This window comes from Cryptomeria japonica, chromosome 7, assembly GCF_030272615.1.
Source record: "Cryptomeria japonica chromosome 7, Sugi_1.0, whole genome shotgun sequence".
Classification (NCBI taxonomy): domain Eukaryota; kingdom Viridiplantae; phylum Streptophyta; class Pinopsida; order Cupressales; family Cupressaceae; genus Cryptomeria; species Cryptomeria japonica.
In genome coordinates, this window is record NC_081411.1 from 703,140,886 (window position 1) to 703,152,168 (window position 11,283).

Here is an 11,283-nt window from a genome sequence, read left to right on the forward strand (position 1 = left end):
ACCATCGATGTACCAACCAGTTTGCTATCTTCCATGCCAAAGGTCTTCAACACCTCTTTGACATACTTGGACTAAGTAATAAAGATTCCATCTCTCATTTGTTGGATCTGCAGTCCAATGAAGAACTCAATCTCCCCTATGAGTGACATCTCAAACTCTTTCTCCATCTCATCTGCAAACTCATGACTCATCTTGTCATCTCCACTAAAGATAATATCATCAACAAATACCTCATAGATCAGGATCTGATCTCCTTCAGACTTCAAGTAGATATTGCTACCTTCACTTGTTCTCTCAGATCCAATCTTTACAAGATGGGAATGCAGGCGTTCATACCATGCTCTAGGTGCCTGCTTTAGACCATATAAGGATTTATGTAGCCTACACACCATGTCACTGTCTTCAAATAGGGAAAACCCATCTGGTTGCTCTTTATACACCTCCTCTTCAAGTACACCATTTAGAAATGCAGATTTTACATCCATTTGATATACTTTGAAGCCTTTAAAGGCTGCATATGCTAGAAGCATACAAACTCCTTCCAATCTAGCTACAAGAGCAAAGGTTTCACTAGAGTCTTCTCCTTCTTCTTGGGCATATCCTTTGCACACTAGTCTAGCTTTGTTTCTAATCAATATGCCATCCTCATTCAACTTGTTTCTAAACACCCATTTGATGCCAATGACATTTTTATGTTCTGGTCTGGGTACCAAGGACCATGTGCCATTTTTCTCTATCTAGTCAAGTTCCTCTTCCATTGCCTTGATCCAGTCTTCATCTTTATGAGCCTCTTGGAATGACTTAGGCTCCAATTCAGAGATCAAACATGAGTTTTCTCTGATCTTTCTTCTTGTAAGGATTCCTACATCCTTATCTCCTATGATCTTCTTAGGATCATGATTTAGCTTGGCATACTGAGGAATAGTCTTGACTAGTTCTTCCTTCTTTTCCTCTTCATCCTCATCTTCATCAGTATCAACATTCACCGATTCAAGAAAACTATTACTGGTACTTGGTTGACTGACAACCGGTTCCCAGAAGGTTGCAACCGGTTCATTTACAACTTGCTCAATGCCTGTTTCTTTCAGTTTCTCAAAGGTTTCATCAATTCTCACATTGATACTTTCCATAATTCGCTGAGTCCTATTGTTGAAACACTTGAGAGCTTTACTCTTGGTGGAATATCCTAGGAATATTTCCTCATCACATTTAGCTTCAAACTTGCCTTGATGTTCACTCCTCTTGATGTAACATTTGCTACCAAATACCCTAAAGTAGCTAACCACAGGTGTCTTACCGGTCCAATACTCATAAGGAGTTTTATCCTTACCTTTCTTGAGGAGCACCTGGTTCATTGTGTGGACTATAATGCTTAGCACTTCTCTCCAAAAGGTGTGAGCTACCTTTCCTTGAATCAACATGATTCTAGCTACTTCAACCATAGTTTGGTTATTCCTCTCTGCTAGGCCATTTTGTTGTGGAGTTTGAGGGGCAGATAACTGCCTCTTGATGCCATGTTCTTCATAGTACTTGTTGAATTCACCGGAAGTGAATTCCCCTCCTTGATCAGTTCTTAGGCACTTGATCCTTTTACCGCTTTCCTTCTCCACTAATGCTCTGAAAGCTTTAAACTTTACAAAGGCTTCAAACTTGTCTTTCAAGAATAAGACCCACATCATTCTTGAGTAGTCATCAGTGAGAATCATGAAGTACCTATCACCCTACACACTCCTAGTTTTCATAGGACCACACAAATCAATATGCACAAGATCAAGCAAGTTGTCAGCAGTGAAAGATTTACCTTTAAAGGTTGAGGAAGACATTTTCCCTAGTTGACATTCTCTGCACAAGGTATTATCCAGTTTTCTTAGCACCGACAACCCTCTAACTACCTTGATCTTACTGACCTTTATAATGTTATCAAAGTTTACATGGCAGAGTCTCCTATGCCATATCCAGCTATCATCAAACTTAGCCATAAGACATGTACTTATATTTGCATTTAGATGAAATAGGTTACCTTTGGTCTGCATGCCGGTGGCCACCAAATCACCATCTTTTCCTTTGATTTTGCAAACTCCATTCTTGAATTCTAGAGTGAGGCCACTATCATTTAGCTGGGCAGCACTTAGAAGGTTGTGTCTGAGACCATCAACCCAGTACACATTGTTAGCACTACTCTTTCCATTCAGAGAGATGGACCCTCTGCCTTTGACCATGCATGGTGCATCATTGCCAAAATGAACCACACCACCATCATACTTCTCCAAGGATAGGAACTTGCTCTGGTCACTAGTCATATGGTGAGAATAGCCACTGTCAATGATCCACTCATTGGAATTATCAAACTGGGAGACAAGAGCCTTCTTGTCTGACACTTCTTCCTTGACAGCCACAAACACAATATCTTCATTTTCTTCATCCTCCGATTCTTCATCTGTGACACCTTCATCAACTACCACAAAATAGTTTCTCCAGTTTCCTCCTTTGAATTTCCTGAACCTTTCCAGTTTGTCCTTGTTATCACCATATGGATAGTTTATAGCAATATGTCCTATCCGGTTACAAGAAAAGCATTTCAAAAGTAGCTTAGCTTTGTATTTACCAGTTCCTTTAGGAAGCTTCCTGGCAATGAGAGCTTCAAATGCCATCAAAATCTCCTCATCATCCATTTCTCTACTCTGTCTTGGTTCACCACTGGTGATAGCTTCTTTTCCTTTTCTGGATGGAATAACAGAAGCTTTAAAAGTCGATTCAGTCTTTTGCACACTGCCATCCAAACTATTTAGCTCATAGGCTATCAACTTTGCTATGATGGAGTCCAAGGATACCCTAGTCTTGTCTATTGATCTCAGCTCCTAAATAGTGGCAACCCTTATTGCATAGATCAACAATAGGGATCTTAGAACTTTTCTTACCACAGTGGAGTCTTCTATTTTACCACCTGCACTCTTGATATCTCCAACAACGGTTTTGATTCTTATTCCATACTGTTGAATGGTCTCACCTTCAACCATCCGCATATCTTCAAACTTCCCTCTCAAGCTTTCTTCCTTAGCCTATTTTACATGTTCATCACCACCAGAGATATTTTCAAGAGCATCCCATACCTCTTTGGGATTTACCTTGTCCTTAACATCAATAAACTCAATGTTATAGACTACTAATAAGGGCTTCCATGACTTGCCCATTTTCTTGTATCTCTCTCTTTTGGTCATCGGTGAGAGTACTGGTAGGGGCAACATAGACATTCTCAACATAGCTTTAGTGTTGAGCACCCATGTTTCTGATGAATATCTTCATCCTATCTTTCCATATACCAAAATTTTCCTTGTTAAACTTTGGACCTTCCCTCTTCATCATTACAACAAGATCTTTCCCTCAAGTGGTTAAGCTTATAACACAGAGGACCTGGAGGATTCTCTAATACCAATTGATAACTTAATGATGAATGAATAGTACCAAACCTGTACTAAGAGGGGGGGTGAATCAGTATAGGAAAAAAATCAACCTTAAACCAGTTTGTCAACTAACACTTATGCACTGACAGACAAACAACAACATTGGTCCTTCAATAGAGTTCAACCGGCAGAACCTAGTGTAACTAAGATGAGCAAAGACTGGTTGACACTTATCTTCTCATATAATCTAACTCTTCATTCCCATTTCAATCTAATGCATGAAAAGGCAATCTACCATCAAAGATGTACATATTATAACAAGATCAACATTCATCACCACTTAATCAGAAAACAATCATAACATCACACATGAGACACATATTTTTCACATGGAAAACCAATTGGGAAAAACCACAGTGGGGATGAATACCCACAAGCTTATTTTTGAACTCTTTGGAAGTCCGCTCTATTAGAAGCCTTGTCTAGTTGAAGATAGATACAATAGGTTATGTTAGGAATCGTTCCTGTTAGGGATCACCCTGTTAAGGGTTAAACCATGTTAAGGATACCTTGTTAGAGAATTTCAAGAACTCAATAGCTAAAGGATATCAATGACTCAGTAGCTTCGAGTTACCTTGTTAGAGGATTTTCAACAAGCCGGTTAAGGCTACCCTGTTAGGGGATTTCAAAACTGTTGAAGTAGTTAAAGATCAATAGGTATATCAATGACCTAATAATAGCACTCAATGCCAATGCAGATCCGCTTAAGCTCCTCTTCACCTTCTGCACTTACACTCTACATATATGACTTCTCTCCTTTGGTCTAGCAAGAATCACATATCTCTTCACTTAGATACACACACACAACTTTTGCCAACAAAACTCTGAAAGAATCACAACATCGACCTTATAGAAAATAGTTAGGTTAGAAGCATAAACCCTAAACCCTAAACCTAATAGGTTAAGGAATTCAAATGGTTCAATCCTAACCATTAATCATACTGTATTGAATGCAACAGTCTTGATCCAATCTCAAGACATTCTCCATCATTCATTTTCCACCGATTTCATGGCGGCTGATAACCCATCACACGTTATCACCATTTACAGACTTCACACATTCCTGAGCTAGATAGGAACACTCTTCTTTATGCAAGATCCTTCACGCGCAGAAGGCTTATGTGGCAACACTATCTATTCTTCGTTATCATGCTAACTTCATCACATAAAGATCATCGATTGAGTCACACAAGCTTAAGATACTCCAACTAGAAATCCTGAAGTGGAAACTCCCTACCAACTGGTAGTCATCCAATGCTTCCATGTGTCGGTTCCCATGACTACATGCCAGTTCACCTTGACATGCTGGTTCACCTTGAACAAATATACTGCTTTACTTTGGCATATATACTCGTTCTCACATATGTCGGTTCTCGCTTCATATCACATATTGACATCAGTGACAACATACAATATCATTATGTCCTCATACTAGTTCACATAATGCCAAAAACATCATCTAGTCCATACTGGACCATACAAACAATGAAAATAAGAGTAAAAATTGTCAAAAACCGGTGGAAACAAGGTTTCTTTACAAACCAAAAAATTGCTCTTGCATTTCCAATTTGCCAACCTTTACAATGAAGTGAAATTTTGACTTATATACCCTTTTTTTAGTTGTTTCAACCAACTTCTAACGCCTAAAACCAAAAGTGCAACTTTTTGCAAGAAATTGCAAAATGTTGCTCAACAACTTTTTACAACTATTTGCTCCAGGATGCAATTTTGCATTCTAATGTATTTTAATACTTCTGAAGGTCCTCAAACACCCTAAAGGACCTAAACACAACTCAATTGACCCCTAATACATGAATGCATTCATCTGAAGTATTTTACCTGTGAACTACCTTGACATCTCACTTCTCAAGCTGTCACCATCCTAAACACAATTGACTCAAACCAAAACCTCAACAACTAAACCATAGCTCTACTAAGTCCTCAATGGTTGGTCCATTATTACATCACAAATATAACACACAAAATTAAAAGAAAATAAATATTTCATACTTGGAGTGTTAGGTTCCCTGCACCAAATGTCTAACACCTCTGTCAATAGGGATATTTTGGTTGGAAAGTTATCTACTTTTGAGCTTGAAGAATTTGGTCCTCAAGGAGTTGCAAAGACTGAATTTTCTTTTCATGCATCTACATCAACCAACAAGGGTTATTGGAAATCTTTATATGTGAAGGAACTGGAGCAAATGAAGAAAGAAGATGAAGAGCTTGAGAAAATTGAAGCTCTATTTTCTAGTAGAGTACCTAAATGTCTGATAGGAAGTATGAAGGAAAATCACCTTTCAAATGTTTTGCATGTAATAAGATACATCACTTTTCATCTAGATGTCCTAAGAGGAATTCAAGATTTGAAGAGAAATCTAGAATATCTTTTAGGCCTAACCATGAATATCAGAACAAGCATAAGTACAAGGGGAACAAAGACAAATCATGCTACTATGTGGATGAGGAAGGTATGACTGATGACTCTGATGAAGAACCGACAAAAGATTCAGCTAGTGGATCCGGCAATGTAAAGGAATGGGTATTCTTGGCTATCAAGGAAGATTCTCTGGAACCTATCATTAAAAATGAAGAGAAGGCCCTTGCTGCTAAAGTTGAAGAAAAGGATGAATGGGTGATAGATAGTGGATGCTCACATCAAATCACTGGAGATAAAAGGAAGTTTCTATCTTTGCAAGAATTTGATGGTGGTCTGGTTAGATTTGGAGATGACAATGTTAACCATTTGTTGGAATTGATTATGTGTTGTATTGATTTTTTGTCATTGATGTCAACACTAGTTGTTTGGATGCTTTACTAGCACCCTTTTGGTCCCGGTAGGTTGAGTAGTTTCTGGTTGGTTTGGATCCAGCATGATCCGGTAGGTTCCAGTATGGTTTGGTTATGGAATTGGTTTATTCATGATACTCATGTTCATATTTAGTTAGTTGGTTTTGGTCAGGTGATCTAATGTTATCCTTCTTGCTTGGAAGCTTGGCTTTTGGTTTTGGTGAGAGTTTCACCAACATAGCTTTTGATGAAGATCTTTGGTAAACCCTAGAGAGAACTAATCATCTATCATACTAATCGAGATTTTTTTTTTTTAATTAACTTCTAATAACAACTAGTGTAATACATAACATCTCTATATAAATACATTCATTAACCATTTAAACATTATGAACATACATTATCTCACATTTCACTAATTTACACAAGAGGAAATAACATAACATCATTAACCTTTCCCTAGGGTACTTCAAAGTCATTACTCATTTAACTTCCATAATGATAGCCTACTCACATGATAAACTTATTCCATATTGAATTAATGCATCATAATTAATTTCCTAATCATGAGATATGCAACCCACTAGCTTATCTATCCATTATGAAATGCATACCATTATACCATCCTACTAGCATATTGCATTCCTTCTTTTAAAATGCAAGACAACCCCATAATCCTACATTTGTTTTATGCACCAAATCCAAATGTGTTTTAACCCAACCTCTCTTATCTACACGCCTTTTCCTTTTCCATGATGATGCAATCCTAATGCATAGGTAAAATCCATCTTTGATAATCTATTTAAACATACTTCCATCACTTCTAATACTAACATGATCCCATTACATTTATTATAATTATCTCCTCATAAAGTATAAACTATAATTCATTCTTCAATCCATATAATAAACTAATTCCCTTATTCCTTAACTCAAGCACAACATCACACTAATCCTTTAATCATAAAGTTCATTTATTGGCTTACAAACATATAACAATATAAATCTAGTAACTTCATTACAAGTACATGGCATACATTATATGCAAGTCATTTACTATTTATCTAGCATGATATAATCTCCATTACTATGCAAATCAATCCATCTCATATTAGTTCCATTCTAAAGCCCCAATACCTTTTAATCCCAATTTTCTTTTACATTCAAATTCTCACATGGTCATATATGTCTCCTCCATCATTATTTACCAGTTACCAACATGATCTATTCACATATCTAATATCTTCATAACATCATAGTTTTCACATAGCACCAAAAGCATATCCATGAATCCAATAGAAATAGTTTCCTTTCCTAATCCAACTACACATGCAACCATTTTCCCAATTTGACAATAACCCCAATGCATAACACAAGAATCCTAATATTTTACAAGCATACACATGGAGACATAATTATCTAAACCTTACACATATTATCTAACATCCTCAATATTGATATTTAAGATTATTCCATTTCTCAAGGTTCTTTCACATATTAAATCACAATCTAAAGATATAACCATAGAATTCCTTTCTAACCAATACAAGAAGATCATATTATAAATCACATCTATTTAAATTACAAGTCCATTACCAAATTTGGGAACATGAAATCATTCCCTTCATTTACAAATCATGAGATACCCTAACTATCAATTATGAACTATTTACAATTACATTTATATAATAATACATCATGAACATAGCTCTTCCTTTTACATGATTCCACCTACCACATACAAGATACTACATCCATGCATTCCATCATATTCATTACCTAAATATTATACAAGGTACATCCATAATCCATCAAGAAGGAGAATCCACATCCACACATGAAGAATGGCAACAAGGGGAAAAACCCAATGGTAAAAAGCACCAACCATCTGATCATGTGGAACCAAAGGAACCACCTCCTATGCTAGGAGATGACACAGGGTCCCAACACACACTCTACATCTAGGTTGACACTTAATACCAAAAGACAATATTACAACAACTCTCTCAAGCATGGAGCAAATACAACCAACACAAACAACTATAATAAGAAACTCATAGAGGCTTGTCAATCAACAAAGAATAGTCATAAGATCATCAAAGGGAACACATGTAGGAGTGGAGTGTCATCTCATGTTACAAGCATCCTTACAAGGAACCTCTTGGCAAGTGACACACACGCGGAACCAACTCAGCCTATGAGAGATCAAGGGAGTTTGGTTTACCATCTTCAAGACCTTCTCATGCTTATCCTAAAACATCCTCCATAGGATCAAGTCATGAGGCTCACATTAGTTTTATCTTTATTAATTAATCTAACTACCCAACCCATCAATTATTAGGTTATCACTTATTTACAATCATGATAAACTCTTAATGTGCCCTGGTGGTCTAGACTTCATGCAAGTCTATCTCTTGCAACCCCGGTCATCACAAGGAAGCCCACTCCCCCCTAACGTGGTTTCAAAGAAAATCATAAGAGGTTCTAGAATCATAATTAAATCTGATAACATACATAAATCTACAATCATAAACAATCCATATGCAACCAGCAATCTCATTCATAATCATGAAACATGTGAAAGGTAACATCATGAGAACAAAAAATCAATGAGCCTCTTGGCCAAATAAACATATCAAGGCCATAATAAATGCCATAAAATCTAAAATGAATCATCAAATAATCTCAGCAAGGCCTATCCACTTGCTGGAGCATAATCAGAAGAATCTCAATCTCTCTCTTGGCACATCAACAAGAGAGGAAGTGCAAACAACTTAAATGGAGTAAAATGCATACAAAACTCACAAATAAATCATATTAAGACATCCCCAATCATAAATCAACATTAGACAACATCATAAATTCCCTCAAAAAGCCTCTGGTACGGCCCCAAATCCAACTGACATCAAATAGACATCAAACTAAACAAAACCCTAAAAATACACATAATTACGCATACGAATGATTTCTTAGTGCCTCTGGGTGATCTCTTAGTGCATAGGGTGATTACCTTAGTGCATAGGGTGATTACCTTAGTGCATATAGTCATTCCTTTAGCGCATAGAAAAAAGTGTAAATTTCGATAGAAAATGACTTAAGTGTGGGATCAAAACTGCTCAAAATATAATCACCCAAATATGATGTATTTATACTCATTGGAATCAAAACGAAATGAAATACAAGAACATTTAAACAAAATAAAATAATTAAGTTCACCCAAGGAACCACAATTGAAAACATATTACAGACTTCAGGAGGGAAAAACATCTCTAGCAAGTCCAGAAAACCATTAAACACAAAATCTTGAATCCAAATCATGAAATAGACTCAACGCACATATAAATAAAAACAAAAAACTTATTCCAAACATAAAACACATTAAAACAAGGGAAATATAAAATGTCTTAGAAGGAGTTGAGTCATGTGAGTCTTCCTTAGGGCAAGGCCAAACTAGAAGCTCACAAGGCTCTCTCCTCTCAACTCCACAAACTCTATTAAATCTTTAACAAAATGAAATAAATCTCAAAAACAACAATAATCAAATACAATCCAATCATAAATGGAATAAATCTCAAAAACATATAAATCCTAGACTTTCATCCAAATAAAGATCTCATAACCAATGTTATTCCCAATTATTTGCATTAAGAATAGAGAGAATGAAATGAACTATTTCTTTATTCCTCACACAAAATATTCACAGAGTAAACACTTGCATACATTGAAAACAAAGATAAACAGAAAGGGTATGGCCTCCAACCTACAACCTGTGTGAAGCCCACAAGCTTTGCAATCCAAATCCAAATCCCAATCTCTTCCAAACCTAGTCCAGGCAATCCACCAAGAATCCAAAGCCAAAGAATAGAACCCATGAATAGTCACAGGGAATCCATAAAAAGGAAACAATAAACAAGAAACCCTAGAAATCCAACCAATAGGGTGATTCCATTTTGGAATATTTTTTCCCATATCCTATGGTTTCCCCAAAATAAAATCCTCCAATCCGAGAATAGGGTAGGTAGGAAATACTAAAATATATTTTAATATCCCAAGGTATAATTACCATACCACCAAATAAATATTAGTAATTAAACTATAGCCCTATAGGAATTATTATTTAATACATTATGAGCTATAGTTATTTTTAATTAAATACTAACCAATAGAAGACACAATTAAATAAATTAACCATTTAATAATTTATTAATTCCAATATTAAATATTAATTAATATTTAGACTATCAGAAATAATCAATATTTAATTAAATAATCTTTACAAAATTATTAATTAAATAAATACTATAATTCTTAAAATCATAAATCAAATAATCAAAAGCTCAAATAACTTAAATCAAATAATTAAAAATAAATAATACTAATTATCAAATCTCTCAACAAATAGACAAATAATCCAATGCCACATAAATAACCACGCGACAATAAAATCAATCACAACATAAACAATCATCATACCAAAAGAGTCAATCAATACTAGCATACTCCCAAAACTGAAAGAGCCAAGCTAAAAACTGACATGACCAATTGCACCTAGTAACAACTTAAACCTAGAGTATATGAATGGAACCCATGTCAACTCTGAAATCACATATTGAAATTGGGATAAGGACATGCTCACACTTGTGAAGCCAGGGGATCTCGCACCTATGAAGCTAGGGGAGCTCGCACCTGGGAATTCCAGGAGGAATAAATGTCCAATACCTACAAGACCTACAACCACCAACAATGATACATGTATATATAACAAACAAGTGGTAGAATTATGCAATGGCACATCCCGCTCACAATGAGTGATGTGACATTGATTCTCCATGAAGACAGTCAAACAATAGTCAAACACATCTCATAAGCATCTCATCAAATATGATCATGAAATAGGGTTAGTATAATCATAATCAACATCAAATCCATGATCAATATCATCTTTTGATAATCTATCACATAGTAAGCATATAGTATCCATCAAATCACATGAATAATTATCATCCAAATCATCACATATAGTAGAGATAAG